General features: G+C 39.8%; 1 protein-coding gene across 2 annotated transcripts in view; it reads right to left on the bottom strand.

Annotated features, from left to right (window-relative positions):
• flrt1a (fibronectin leucine rich transmembrane protein 1a) overlaps nt 1-7,858 on the bottom strand; it is a 46,784-nt gene extending 38,926 nt beyond the window's left edge. Inside the window, exon 1 of one of the 2 annotated variants that reach the window (XM_008332340.3) lies at nt 7,414-7,858. The gene's annotated coding sequence lies outside the window, so the exon portion shown is untranslated. Of the gene's footprint in view, nt 1-7,409 lie in introns of both variants that reach the window. The other variant, XM_017041856.2, reaches the window with a different exon arrangement.
• Between the last annotated feature and the right edge of the window lie 7,357 nt (nt 7,859-15,215).

The following is a 15,215-nucleotide window of genomic DNA, read 5'->3' on the forward strand; positions in this document are numbered from 1 at the left end:
ATATACATATATGTTTGTTTTCACACTGACAGTCGGTAGAGGGCTCTAGGCTTGTGTACCAGTATCTGCTACTCGTATAAGTCGCACGTTTTTTATCCTTTATGGCTGGTGCGACTTATACTCCGGAGCAACTTATACTTCGGAAAAATACGGTACTATTCATGGATTAAACTACTGAATTAATTACGTTGTTCTATCCTACACTGATGCAAGCAATGCAATCCACAGTCAGCTGTGGTGGGAGCAATTACCCTTGTAACTCTAGCATTATAAAAGTCTGGGAAGTGACCTGCACCTCAATGTCAGGAGTGAGGATTAAGGACTGTCCCACCACGAAATCAACAACCATGAGGTTTGAAAATCACGCCAGTAAAGTGGGAGGATTCAGAAAGTTAAGGAAAGCTGTTCCTACATTTATTAATCAAGCATTTCTTTTGACGTTTACATAACGATGACATTAGGCCTTGGATAAGAACATTATTTACTTTCACTAAGTAAGCAACATAAAAAGGCGCATTTGCTCCGAAGCAGACCGCCTTTATTGGCGATAAAAAAAATTATGACAGGTAAAGTGCTGTTCCATTCTTACATTTTAGCCCATCAGACAGTCGTTTAGAATGATTTGGGGCTTGGCGTAAGTATGCACAATGTCAGATATGGGACTACAAGGCCTCCATTTCAAGAGCATTCATCACCATATACCACATTAATTTCGGTAAAAAGTCCAAATAGAAAATAACTCACAACGTGAGTAGGGATACGACACTTATTCAACAAATCTACAATAGTCATGGATACAGTGTAAACACAGATCAATAACAAGGACAAGTAATTCCAGGTTTAGGGATTTGGATGGAAGTTCTTGACGTTCTATTAAATGAGATATGAAGTGTCCTTAAAGGTTAATCGACTACGGTAATGTCACATGACAATTTCCAAGAGAAAGCATGCAAATAGAAAATGACATCCTGGACATACAGTCAAAGGCACCAACAAGGTGGAGAACACGGTTTCAGGAACCTCAGGGGATATGAACTGGTGACCATCTCTGTGTCGAGAACAGTGTCATCTAGCACAGTGGGACTTTGAGATGCAAGTTTGATCGGTTCTATAACAGCACTCGTATCTCGATTCCATTAAACATAGATATAAACTAATATATAGATAATATAAAATACTAATAATAATTAAGAAAACATTTAATATTTTTGTTATAAAAATGGGTAAAATAACCCAGCGTAGGACAGAGAGTGAGACAGAGTGTCAGGGCACTAAAAGCAGGAGAAGGATTGGGAGTGAGGACTCGATTTAGACGACGGAGAGAGAGAAATAAAGCAACAGGTAAAATACCCAAAAAAAAAAAATAGAGCTCGATTGAGCACTCGTAACTCGATGTTTCCCCGTATCGCGAGGGAAATCTTGCAAAAGTTGCTCCCTCGTAAAATTCGGGTATCTCGGGGTAGCTTGTATCTCTTGTAAAGAATGTGACCAATGTTGTATTTTTTGACACATACAATCTACATTTTTTATCGTAACAATGCCTTTGGGTAGCTTGTATCTCTTGTAAAGAATGCGACCAATGTATTTTTTGACATATACAATCTACATTTTTTATCGTAAGAACGCCTTCGAAACGATAATACTTTTCAATCTTTTAAAATGTTCCAGTTTTTATCAGGGTAAAATCAATTTATATATATAAAAAAAAAATGACAAATGCAAAAGCTCTGCCTGCAAAAATGCAAGCAGGCTCTTTTGAGACACGCTGTGATTTTATATTCCGGCTCAGTACATTCTCACAAGCTCAAGCTCCGAGCCGTTGCAGTCGGCATCCGAAAGGCGTTACTGTTTCACATTCAGTTGGGAGACTCCGGGATAGCACTTTTAGAAGGAAAACCAAATATTGAACAATGGCAGTCGAGCAATGAGCCCCCACATGCTTGCAGTGGTTTGATCTGCACAGAGCCTTCATCTGTGAGCAAACCAGTCCACTCTGCATGCACATCGAAGCTTGGCCAGTTTCATTACTCAACCTTCCTGAACCGGCACTGTTTAGCAAAGCCCAAGGCATCGTGAAAGGTTCATTTCTGTCAAGATGGCAAAATAGAACAAAGCCGTCACAAAGACAGGGTTAATTCAGAAAGCCATATTTCTCTAGCTGCAGTAAATGCTCGCATTAGCATCACAACTGATGTAATCAGGGAAGGACACGCAGTGCACACCAAGCCACAGCGAAGGCAGAGTGCCGGTTCTCTCTGCTCTTTTTTTTTTTTGTAATATCTTGAAAATGTCAGTCTATAGGCTGTGCACCTGCACTGGCTTCGAATCGAATTTACCGTCTCTGAATTAGCTAACAACTCCCTTCCCCTTTGCATATGGACAAAAGCTCTTAATATCTGAGGTTTAGTGTGCATGCTACTACACTGACTGTTGGAAAGACGCTAGGCTTTAACGCGGTGGGAAGTGTTTCTCAAATGTTCCACCAGCTGAACACCCACAGATCTGTCAGATCAGCTGCGCCACTCACTTCACACACACATCTCGATTGGCTGTATTAGGAAACACGTCAATTGACGCCTAATGCAACTGGTATCACCATGGCTTCTACCAGCTTCAATGTCACAAATGTCTCTCGAGGGACTATGAATAAATAGCTGTCTTGTCTTGATTGGAACTACTCGAAACGAAACGGCACGACATAAAGGGACAGTCGGAGAAATAAAGATGTTGGGGTTTTTTTTTTTTTACCCCCCTGTAATTCAATTACATATTTCTGATTTAGATTTAACACATATATATAAAAAAAACAAAAAAACCCATCCCGATATAGAAGCTCTGGCATTAGCAAACCAATTTCAAGTTGTCTTTTACACTACATTGTTAAAATAGCCTTCTGCAGACTGGCCATAACTACAGCATTAGAAGCCTTAAAAAAAACAACAGAAAAACAACCTCATCCATTACTGTGATTCAATTGTGCAGTGGAGTCATTAAATGTCTGTGTTTAAAGAATGAGATGGCCATATTTATTTGATCCACTGCTCCAAAATCTGTTTCAATCGCAATTACCAGTGAGAACATTGGTCCTCTTGAATATTAAGATATGACTAAATTTTTTTTTTCTGTTTTGTTTTTTTTTTCAGATAGTATGAGGATCTCCATTTTGTCTGGTCTCTACTTCAATTGAAATTTTTTAAATGACAGTAATGAGCACTACACTAACACCTATTTGTGCGGCGCAACAGCAAGTAACATTTACCTTAAATGGCTGCTAAATTATAAGTGCAGAGTGCTACAACAGTGACACAATGGGGAGGCTTTAACTGCTACACAACACAATTATGTTCCCGCCAATGCTGATTCATTTGTTTATCATATTTTCCAATCAACACTAAACCAATCAGCGGCTATTAGGGGGCTATTAGAAAATGTTTCAACTCCATTTGTTCTTTATTTGCCTTGGAAGGATTAGAGGTTTTTTTTTTTTTTTTTTTTTTTTTACGTGAGCTGATATGGTTGTTCCCTTCCTACCAAATAAATGGCACTCATAAAACCCAGACGTCTGCTCCAGAGTGTTGCAGGAAGTTTACATTAAGTGTCTGGATAAATCCATGAAAGACGGCACTGCCAACCTGCCTTCAATGAAATACACTAATGGTCCCTTGACACATTACAGAAATGAGATGACATCCCTGCCACCATTTTCATGTTCTTTAAACTGAAATGTTTTTTTTTTTTTTATTAAAGCAAAGAGTCATTAACATGAGACATGTCTCAAGGCGGGAAAGGGCGAGCAGGAAAAACACGTCGTGTCGCACAAAACTCTCGTTCTTGTCTGGCGGCCAACTGACTTCAACGCTGATCCAACAAACGCTCTCTTTATCAGCGGTTCAACGCTACGTTTACAGTACCTTGCAAATGAAAAACTAATCACCTGATGGTTGTAGGGGAGGCCAGGAGGAGTCTCTACTCAAGCCTTGTCCGTCAGAACAAACCCTTACTGAGCAGAGAAGGGGTTTGTGTCTCTGTCCCTGTGAAGCCATACCTACTACTAATGGTATAAGCCAGTGTTTCCTGACCTTTTTTGAGCCACGGCACACCACCAAACAAACATCACACCAAAAGTATATGTAATGAAATAATAATAATAATAATCCAATTTAACCCTAGAACAGTACGGTAAAATTAGGAACACCATCACTAATGTTGGGTATATTTTACCCGATATAATATCCCGGATAAAATATAGTTTTCATCCATTTATGTAAAGGTACAACACTGTACCGGTACTCTTCTGTAATTTCCCAATATACAATATCACATAAAATTTTAAAAAAAAGGTACCATGGGGGACCCTTTAAAAAGGCAGCAAAATTATTGAAAAATCAGGTAATCCTTAATGGGAAATTTCCAAACAAAACTAAATAATAGAGTCTTCCTGCATCACATATTCCACTTGTAAAATATATTACTCTCTATCACTAATGTCAGGTAAAAAAAAAAAAAATCACCCAAACGCATTCATCTTGAAAAAAACCATAGATCACTAATGTCAGGTAAAAAAAAAAAATCACCCGAACGCATTCATGGGAGGAGGGAAACAAACATAGCATTAATGGACATCAGTGAGTAGCCTGAAGCTACCCAAGGACCCATGCAACTCAGACAGCAGCAACACAATGAAAATCACATGACGTTAGTGTTCCGGGGGTTAAACTGACAACATTTTTTAAAAAATGCACTCCTGTTTAGTTGAAGACAACTCTGATATACTGGCAGGAATTGAAGAAAGACACTCACAAAGATCTTCACCAGCTCTGATGATCTAGTTTTGGGGTTTTCATAGCCATCTGCTGCCACCTAGCAGAAGAGTATTTCATTGTTCTGCCTTCCATGCTTTGACGAGCGAGGAAAAATTATATATGCATATATATGGTGTGCACTGTTTCCGTGGCCAGTCATCTCGGTCGAAACTGAAGCCGCATCATTTGTATCCGACGTTGAAAAGAAGTTTTTTTTTTTGCAAGGATGACGTGACATCTCAGGAATGAGGGAAGCAGTGACACTGCATATCTGCCTACCAATGTTACATGTAGTACATTGTGAACGCAGAATACTAGCTCCGAAATATTCCTAATCCTCACCGTTTTTTTTTTTCTTCCTCCATCAAAATTCACGTTTATCTTATTTTGCATGTTAAATGAATGAGGGAAAAAGATTATATGGACGTTAGTCAAACGTCAAATTAAGTCGATGAGTTAAATGTCAGTGAGGAATATTAGCTTGCGTTCACGGGCGACTGAAGGGAGCGCTAATGATGTGGTACTGGCTTATCCCCAGCAGCAACAACCACAGCCTGTGTGATCTGCTACAGGTTGCCAAGCAGAGCTCATGTACAGAAAGCTGGTCATTACTGAAACAACATTGCCGCACGTTATCCTTCTCGTAGAGGATAGGGAAACACGTGAAAAACATTAATTGCCTGACACAATATACTGGCTGAAATGTTCTTCCTTAATGCAATAAAGTAATTAAAGAGGCAGTGTTCTGAGCAGATCGTATGTCCGTGTGTACTCGCTCCCATGGTTACACTGAGAACTACCGAGTCAAAACTCGGCGGGGAAAATCAAAAGGACCTGTTTTGTTCAGAATTGCTTTTTATGGTTTTTTAATGGTGTCATATTAAATATATATTCACGTTGTATTTCGACAACCATTTTTATTGCTCGTGGCCAAACTGCAAATTGGAACTTCCCACGTGGAAAAAAATGTAAATTAAAATTTATAAAGATTGCTTTCCTTTTTTTTGGGAACAACTGTAAAGCATTCACAACTACTCAATTTTTTTTTATTTAAATATTTTTATAATTGTTCATGTAAGGTACAGGTGTCAAACTCAGGCCCACGGGCCAAATATGGCCCATGCTGTAATTATATTTGGCCCGCGATATCATGGCCTACCATTATATATTTACTATATACTGGCAGGATTTGAGGTGTTAGCCATGTATGCACACATACATACATACATATATAATAATATAGCACATACATTTTCGGTTGTTCTTTTGTTGGGCCCGTCACTAAAGATTTACATTAAGAAGAAACAAAGAAATATTACAGACGCGCGTCTTATTTCAAATTTAATTTCTGGTTGCTCCAGATTTAATGTTCAAACGCAAAACTAATGTTTGTTTTCATACGAAGGCAGCAATTAAACGAATTTAAAAAAAAAAAAAAAACCATCTCAAACGACCCAAAGATTTTTTTTTTTTAGCAAAGAAAAACAAGCAGGATATGATGAAAGTAAAACGGGCTTCGTATCAACGGCATCTGGGGAGATGAATCATAAGGGTTTAATCCACTGGGATTCGCCTGACGCTCGGTATTATAAACATCAGGCCAAAAGTAAATGTGGCTTCTGCTAAAACTACTATATGTGTACAAAAGTGTTTGGTTAGAGCCGTCATTGGTTAGATCTTACACCAGCATCATTCAAGCGGTCCTCACCCACATTTATTGTAAATGAATGAATGTTAAAAAAAAACAAAAAATCTGCTTAGTGCTTCTCATTATTCTCATCGCCGATTGTTCCATTCAAACCAAAATTGAACGCTGGTGCTGCTCCTTGGTTGATTTGATCTGCTGTGAACCACAACACGCTTCCAGTTCACATGTTTGGATCCCCTTGGCCTGCTGTGTTGATTTCAGCCGCTCTACAATTAATGACATTTTAATGGGCACGCGTAGCAGGAGGTCGTGGTGCAGGAGTTAAAAAACATGAAGTCATTCCCGCTTACATTAACAGATGCATGGTTATCTGGAACTGACCAACTTCTAACATCACTTTTCAAAACCCTTAAAGAATGGCAGCGTGACCTCAATGTGATTAGGAGAATTTTTTTTTTTTTTTTTTTTTTTACTATTTGGTCATTAATAACTCTGGCTTTCGTGGCCACTGTGTGGACAGCAAACATTTTAACATTGTAAACTTCCATTGCTGTGCTGCAGTGCTGGGTTTTGTCCATGTTGTTTTGCATGTCGACCTGCGCCAATCATTTTTCTAATCCATGGAGCTTTTTTTTTTTTTTTTTCATCTACTCCTTTGTGTGGCTTTATTCCACACGGGGCCTTCGAACCACAGTCCGTGACTTATATAACAGCTTTTAACTGAAACCGCAGCCTCAGTCAAGTGGTTTGGCATCGGCACAGTCGAATGTATTGTTTCCCTGACAATTGTTTCTTTAACGGTGCCACAAACGGGGAGCAGAGGGGGAAAAAAAGGGGAACATACGCTTCTGGTGCTTTTGAATGGCTAATAAAAACCCAACAATAATGTTATTTATTTGGTTTGGTTTTGTGGGGGAAAAAAGCACGTTGTCGGTCGGTGCATATCAATCAAGGCTCACCTACCAGATGGTGTGTCGGTGCTCGGGCTCTCTTTTTTTTCTTCCAGCGACGTCCCCCAGATTCGCTCGCTCTCTTCGGTCTACGGATCCTTCTGCGTTCCCCAACACCAGGTGTGACTCGGATCTCTCTCGCTCGCCGTGTTGTATTCCCCAACGCTGTGACCAGCGGCTGAGTGAACTAGCAGGATATGTGATCATGTGCTGCCAGCTCCTCTCTCTGTCTGAGTGTGTGTGTGTGTGTGTAAGGAATTGCTCCCTCCCTGCTGCGGCAGCTCTACATGCTCGCGTGAAGAAATAAAACGTGCCCGACGCGCTGGCGAACTTGTGCACCCTATTATGGTAATCAGACGCTGGTTCGGTCCACGCTCGTTCAACCGTGGCACCTCTGCAAATACGCTGGCTCTCAGCTGTGTCCGCTGTTTGCACTGAATAAATTGCCCCCCCCCCCCCCCGAGACGCTCGGTATTTTTATTTATTTGTTTATTTTTAAGAACGACAGTAAAAAAAAAAAAAAAAAAAAAAATTCCTATCCGTCGGTTACAGGGACGAAAGGAGCTGTGGAGAAGAGAGATTGAGGCGAAGAGGGATGAGAACAGGAGGAGGAGGAGGAGGAAATTTGAGTTTAAAAAGCCTTCCTCTCTGTTCCTCTCCGTTTCTTTGATATGTTTTTTTATCTCCCTTTTTCCATCTATCTATCTATTTAAATTCTATCTTCTCCTCCCTAAAATACTATCCCAGTGTTAATGCAGACTGTAGTCCATTTAAAATGCTTTTGTTTTTTTTTTTTTTTGCACAAAAGCAATCACAAACACACGTCAGGCAGTGTTAGGTGTTTAGTTAATCGCCGCTTTGGACTCACGTGGCAACCAATGTTCAGTCTGTATGGAGTTTGCAAGGTCCTTTTCCTCAAAAAGCCGGGTTGGAACTACAAGAGATGTATGAATGCAAACTACTCCATAACATACTAAAAAAAAAAAAAAAAAAAAAGTCAAAACAAATACTAAAAAACAGACTAGCCCGCCTATTCTCCGCGTCCGTCGCAGCAGCCCGGATCATTTCTCGTGTGCGCTGCTTTATTCCCGCATCCGAGTCATGATCTTTGTAACGCGGATCAAGTACAGTCGCGACGAGTGCAGGGCGATCTGGAAAGATCTCAGTAAAATGTGTGCTGACAGAATTGGACTTTTCACCCTCCCCCCCCCCTCTTGAAATTACCGCATTACACGTTTTGCAAATCGATATCCGATATATTGAAATACGTCCACGCCGCAGACAGGTTTTTGCTTAAGTCATCATAGCTTCCTGTTTTGGTCATGTTGTGTTTTTTTTTATCTTAAAAAAAATCCTAAAATTTTCGGTGGCCGAATTTTTTGGTGCATCCCTAATGCTTATTGGATGGCGAGAGTGTTGACCTGAGGTCAAGGAAAGGCGTAGTGAGAAGAAGTATTAATTACCCTCTACTTTTTGAGGTCAGGTACATTTAACGGCTATGACAAAAAAACAGACTAGCCCGCCTATTCTCCGCGTCCGTCGCAGCAGCCCGGATCATTTCTCGTGTGCGCTGCTTTATTCCCGCATCCAAGTCATGATCTTTGTAACGCGGATCAAGTACAGTCGCAAGAGTGCAGGGCGATCCGAATAGATCTCAGTAAAATGTGTGCTGACAGAAGTGGACTTTTCACCCCCCCTCCCCTTTTGAAATTACCGCATTACACGTTTTGCAAATCGATATCCGATATATTGAAATACGTCCACGCCGCAGACAGGTTTTTGCTTAAGTCATCATAGCTTCCTGTTTTGGTCATGTTGTGTTTTTTTTTATCTTAAAAAAAATCCTAAAATTTTCGGTGGCCGAATTTTTTGGTGCATCCCTAATGCTTATTGGATGGCGAGAGTGTTGACCTGAGGTCAAGGAAAGGCGTAGTGAGAAGAAGTATTAATTACCCTCTACTTTTTTTAGGTCAGGTACATTTAACGGCTATGACAAAAAAACAGACTAGCCCGCCTATTCTCCGCGTCCGTCGCAGCAGCCCGGATCATTTCTCGTGTGCGCTGCTTTATTCCCGCATCCGAGTCATGATCTTTGTAACGCGGATCAAGTACAGTCGCGACGAGTGCAGGGCGATCTGGAAAGATCTCAGTAAAATGTGTGCTGACAGAATTGGACTTTTCACCCTCCCCCCCCCCTCTTGAAATTACCGCATTACACGTTTTGCAAATCGATATCCGATATATTGAAATACGTCCACGCCGCAGACAGGTTTTTGCTTAAGTCATCATAGCTTCCTGTTTTGGTCATGTTGTGTTTTTTTTTATCTTAAAAAAAATCCTAAAATTTTCGGTGGCCGAATTTTTTGGTGCATCCCTAATGCTTATTGGATGGCGAGAGTGTTGACCTGAGGTCAAGGAAAGGCGTAGTGAGAAGAAGTATTAATTACCCTCTACTTTTTTTAGGTCAGGTACATTTAACGGCTATGACAAAAAAACAGACTAGCCCGCCTATTCTCCGCGTCCGTCGCAGCAGCCCGGATCATTTCTCGTGTGCGCTGCTTTATTCCCGCATCCGAGTCATGATCTTTGTAACGCGGATCAAGTACAGTCGCGACGAGTGCAGGGCGATCTGGAAAGATCTCAGTAAAATGTGTGCTGACAGAATTGGACTTTTCACCCTCCCCCCCCCCTCTTGAAATTACCGCATTACACGTTTTGCAAATCGATATCCGATATATTGAAATACGTCCACGCCGCAGACAGGTTTTTGCTTAAGTCATCATAGCTTCCTGTTTTGGTCATGTTGTGTTTTTTTTTATCTTAAAAAAAATCCTAAAATTTTCGGTGGCCGAATTTTTTGGTGCATCCCTAATGCTTATTGGATGGCGAGAGTGTTGACCTGAGGTCAAGGAAAGGCGTAGTGAGAAGAAGTATTAATTACCCTCTACTTTTTTTAGGTCAGGTACATTTAACGGCTATGACAAAAAAACAGACTAGCCCGCCTATTCTCCGCGTCCGTCGCAGCAGCCCGGATCATTTCTCGTGTGCGCTGCTTTATTCCCGCATCCGAGTCATGATCTTTGTAACGCGGATCAAGTACAGTCGCGACGAGTGCAGGGCGATCTGGAAAGATCTCAGTAAAATGTGTGCTGACAGAATTGGACTTTTCACCCTCCCCCCCCCCTCTTGAAATTACCGCATTACACGTTTTGCAAATCGATATCCGATATATTGAAATACGTCCACGCCGCAGACAGGTTTTTGCTTAAGTCATCATAGCTTCCTGTTTTGGTCATGTTGTGTTTTTTTTTATCTTAAAAAAAATCCTAAAATTTTCGGTGGCCGAATTTTTTGGTGCATCCCTAATGCTTATTGGATGGCGAGAGTGTTGACCTGAGGTCAAGGAAAGGCGTAGTGAGAAGAAGTATTAATTACCCTCTACTTTTTTTAGGTCAGGTACATTTAACGGCTATGACAAAAAAACAGACTAGCCCGCCTATTCTCCGCGTCCGTCGCAGCAGCCCGGATCATTCCACACAATACCACCCCGGGGGTACGGCCAAAAAAAAAAAACCTGTTAAAAAATGCAAAAGGCAAAGTCAAGATGAAGGCCAATTTTTTTTTTTTTTTTTTTTACTTCATTTAATAAAAGAGTAGTGATTTATTTTACGCAGAGCCTTTAAGGCCGTCATTTGTGTTACTTTCAAAGCCACGGGGGTGAAAAATGTAACATAAAAACGTATTATTTTGAATAGTTAAGTGATTTTTTGATATGACTAAAGACATGCAGCGGAAGACAGAGCACGCGTGTTAAAATTGTGGTTTTCCTTCCAAATTGCCACTTGGGTTAGAGTCCTCTATATAAGGAATATAAGGAGTATATATACTGTTTATATAAAACGTAATATTTTATACATATATATTTATATATATGTATTTATATATAAATATATAAGGACATAAAGTCTATAAGTCGCACTTTTTTTTCATCCTTTGGCTGGGTTTACAACTCATACTTAGATGTGAGCCTTGTGTATCAGTATCTGCTACTCCTGTAACCACTGAATGTTTACATGTTCGTTATTTTTCCACTGGCAACCGTTAGAGGGCACTGCTGCGACTTATACTCAGGAGCAACTTATATATGTTTTTTTCTTCTTCATTACGGTTTTGTTTTTTTTGTTTTGTTTTTTTTTGGGCTGGTGCGACCTATACTCCAGAGTGACTTATAGTCTGGAAAATACGGTAATACCATTGACACATCAGTTGTCCTTGAGAAGAGAGTGTTCCTGTTGCCATGCTGATTTTGTTTTTTTTTTTTGTACATTTTTTACTTCCTAAAAAAATAATAATAATAAAAGGAGAAAATAATGATTTTAAAGTTCACTCAGGGAGATACACAAGTGTTTGGCATTTAAAAGATGTACGTTTTTTTTTTTTTTTTTTTTTAAACTATGAAAAAATGTTTTTGGGGTAATCGGTCCTTAGATGTGAAGCATGTTTGAAACCCCTGCACATTTAATATTAACAGTAGTAAATTTAGTGTTGTATTTAGTTGGAATACTTCATCTTGGTTTTAAACATGTAATTGCTAATGTTATTATTATTTTTGTTGTTGTTATTATTATTGTTTTTGTTGTTGTTGTTATTATTATTATTTATGTTAGTATTATTATAAATATTATTATTATTATAAATATTATTATCATTTGTAGAAGTAGTAGTCGTCATATTAATAGCAGTAGAAGAGTTAGCAGTAAAAATTGCCGCCGTTTGATTAAGTGACTTAATATTGTTCTAACGTATCCCCGTGTAGATGGGAAACTGAACCTTGAAGTTGAAAACAGAAAAGTGTGATATCTGCTATTGGACTGTTGGTGTGAAATCACTCCCGCGGCGCACATATGCAGAAACAGTGCTGTTACAAACAGACTTCGGGAAAGGACAACAAAGGATAAAAAGTGAAATTCTGGGGGATGGGGTGGGGGTGGGGGGAGTCATCTTCGATTACATTTAGTCAACAACAGTTACGGTCCTGTTTGAAAAGCCATTAGGTCGTCCGTTAGAAGGCAAGGTGAGCCCGGGCCGGGCGTTTATGTCTCACTCACTTTGTCTTCAAAATGAAACGGGCATTGAACCATGGCTACAGTAATGCTATTGTTCTGGTTAATGTCAACACTCCGGTTCGAGTGCATGACTCACTGTCGGCAGACGTGAAGTGGCTACACGGTGCGCATATTCAGATGTGTTCATTGAATCTGTTTTCTGCTTGTGATACAGGTTGTCAAGGTGGAACAGGATTTGCTCCGAGACTAATGTTGTTGTCTTTCATTTTTCATCCATTTTTTATTTTTATGAATGTAACTGCTAGGCTGTTTCCAAATCATCAAGTGTCTCCTGATCTCTCCACTGATCCGTCGTTTTCTACGTGATGTTTCATACCTTTTTTTTTTTCTTCTCCCCCATATGAAAAAGGCACGAGGTCTAACGGCTCAAATATGTAAATCTGTGGGAAATAATTACGAAAATGGCACACATGTCCTCCGTTGGAGAAAATCTGCAGTTTGTAGCATTTTGCCCTTTACCATTAAGACGTAATGAACAATATGGTGATTGAGATCATTATGTTCAAAGTCACCTTTCCCCCCCCTTAGTCTGTAGGAGCGCCCGACCTGCAACGTAGCATTCGGCAATGGAGTAAATCCAATATCTGCCCCCCCCCCCAGTGTGGCATTTTGTTCATTTTCAAGTCTCCCACTGCCACAACGCTCCATCTATGCTGATTTCTTTTTTTTTTTCTTCTTCCTTATCCTCCTTTTCCATAATGTCTCAGTGGGAGTGGAATGTAATTATGCAGTCAGACGGTGTTTACAGATGCAAAAGCGCCTTAATTTATTCCAACAGTTAGCAGTAATTCGCCACTTTAATTTATAGCTCCTCAACCCACTGGGGGGGAAAACCAAAGAAGCAGATAGTGAGGACAAGCGGAGTGGAGCGGCCAAGGAACATATGGACTTTATATAATGGCGTACAGCTGGGTACGAACAGTTCAAACGCATACGTAAAAGCCATCAGCATTGGGGTGGTTTGTTTCCAGTTAGCGTTAGCGATTTAGCTTGCAATGTAGCTCAACAGACACACAGCATGTTGAAGCGCAATAACCATAAACATAAACGTCCTGTTCATTACCATAGTGATGTCAAACCAGACTGTAAGTTTAATATCTAGTGCAGAAAGTTACTTTTAATAAACCAACAGTAACAGCTTCTATCCAGTGATGCGTAATCTGGTCAGTGCGTTCATTATCTCACGTAAACAGGTTCCAAGCTTGGGAAATCTCAAAGCCCTATGATAAATAACATAAAAAAATAGCTTGGAAATGCTAATATCAAAAACTGGCCCCTGCAAATATATATCAACCAAAAGCAGCAACAAGACAAAGTGATAAATAAGACAGAACAAGTTGATGTGATGGCCATCACAGAAATTAGTCATTTAGCGGAACTCCTTATTTTCATCAAAATTGGGTGTTTAAATATACAGGCAATACTTACAGAAGGCGCACTGTGTTACGTCTAATGCTATAATGAGCTTAAAATCTTAAGGAGCCAACATTAAACTGCACTAAGCATTTATGAGTCTATTAGTAGAAAGGCAAAAGTTAAACCTGAGGGTGAATTCAGCAAACCTTTGGCGTGGAGCTTGATTGATCATTAGTAGAATAACAAATAAAAAATGTATTTATTATGCACATCTGTGTACACATGTAATGGATTCGGGTTATAGACCGTAGGTATTAGATCAGGCATGGGCAAACTAAGGCCCGAGGGCCAGATGAGGCCCGTTCAGCTTTGTAATCCAGGCTGTCCGCCCGAGGGCCAGATGAGGCCCGTTCAGTTTTGTAATCCAGGCTGTCCAAAAGTGGGAAATGTTGCTACTGATTTGGAACAACGAAGAGCAGTTTGGCCGGCGACGGGTTTTCCGTGAGTTTTATCTGTGAGAAAGTAAAGCGAACATTGCATATCATGATTCCTCAAACACCAGCAAGGATGATTTAAATTGTCTTTCCCATTTATAACGTTATTCTTTATGCAGTTGTGTTTATCCTTTTTTTTTTGTTAGATCTAATTTTTTGCATTTGTTTTGTGTATGGACTTAAAACACTTGTAAAAAAGTTTGACTCATCCGGCGTCCAGCAATGGATTATTCCATTTTACATTGATTCCTATGGGGAAGATTGTTTCAGATTTAGAGCATTTCAGTTCACGAAAGGCCTTCAGGAACAAATTAGGTTAAAAAAATTGTATTTATAACAGTTAAAATCCCCATCCTTTTTAAATGTAACGCTCAGAACATGAAACTGAAACTGAAATTTTTCTGTCTACTGCAAATGTTTTTCTCAAACATAACCTCTTAGTGTACATACTAGTGATGTGCGGATCGATCCTGAAATATCGATACTTCCGATTCTGGATCTTTATGCTCTGAAATCGATTCTGAAATCAAAATATCGATACTTTTGATAACTTACGCATTCTGAGATGAGGTGTATCCTAATAAGAAACATGGTGAAAAGTATCCAAATTATTGAGATGTTGTCTAAGTGACGCTCGATTGGTGGGACTACTTTTTCTTCCGCCTGGGTGTGTGCGTCATGCGTAAGCACAGGAGGCTCTACTCCGTGCTCTCACTCCGTCACTACTGATGGGAATTTCGGCTCTTTTTTAGAGTTCTTTTGGCTCTTTCGGGTCCCAAATGGCTCCTCAGATTATTTATTTTATTTTTTTATTTATTTTTGTTTTACAAATAACATGT

The sequence above is a fragment of the Cynoglossus semilaevis genome, chromosome 19 (genome assembly GCF_000523025.1).
Source record: "Cynoglossus semilaevis isolate Cse_v1.0 chromosome 19, Cse_v1.0, whole genome shotgun sequence".
NCBI lineage: Eukaryota > Metazoa > Chordata > Actinopteri > Pleuronectiformes > Cynoglossidae > Cynoglossus > Cynoglossus semilaevis.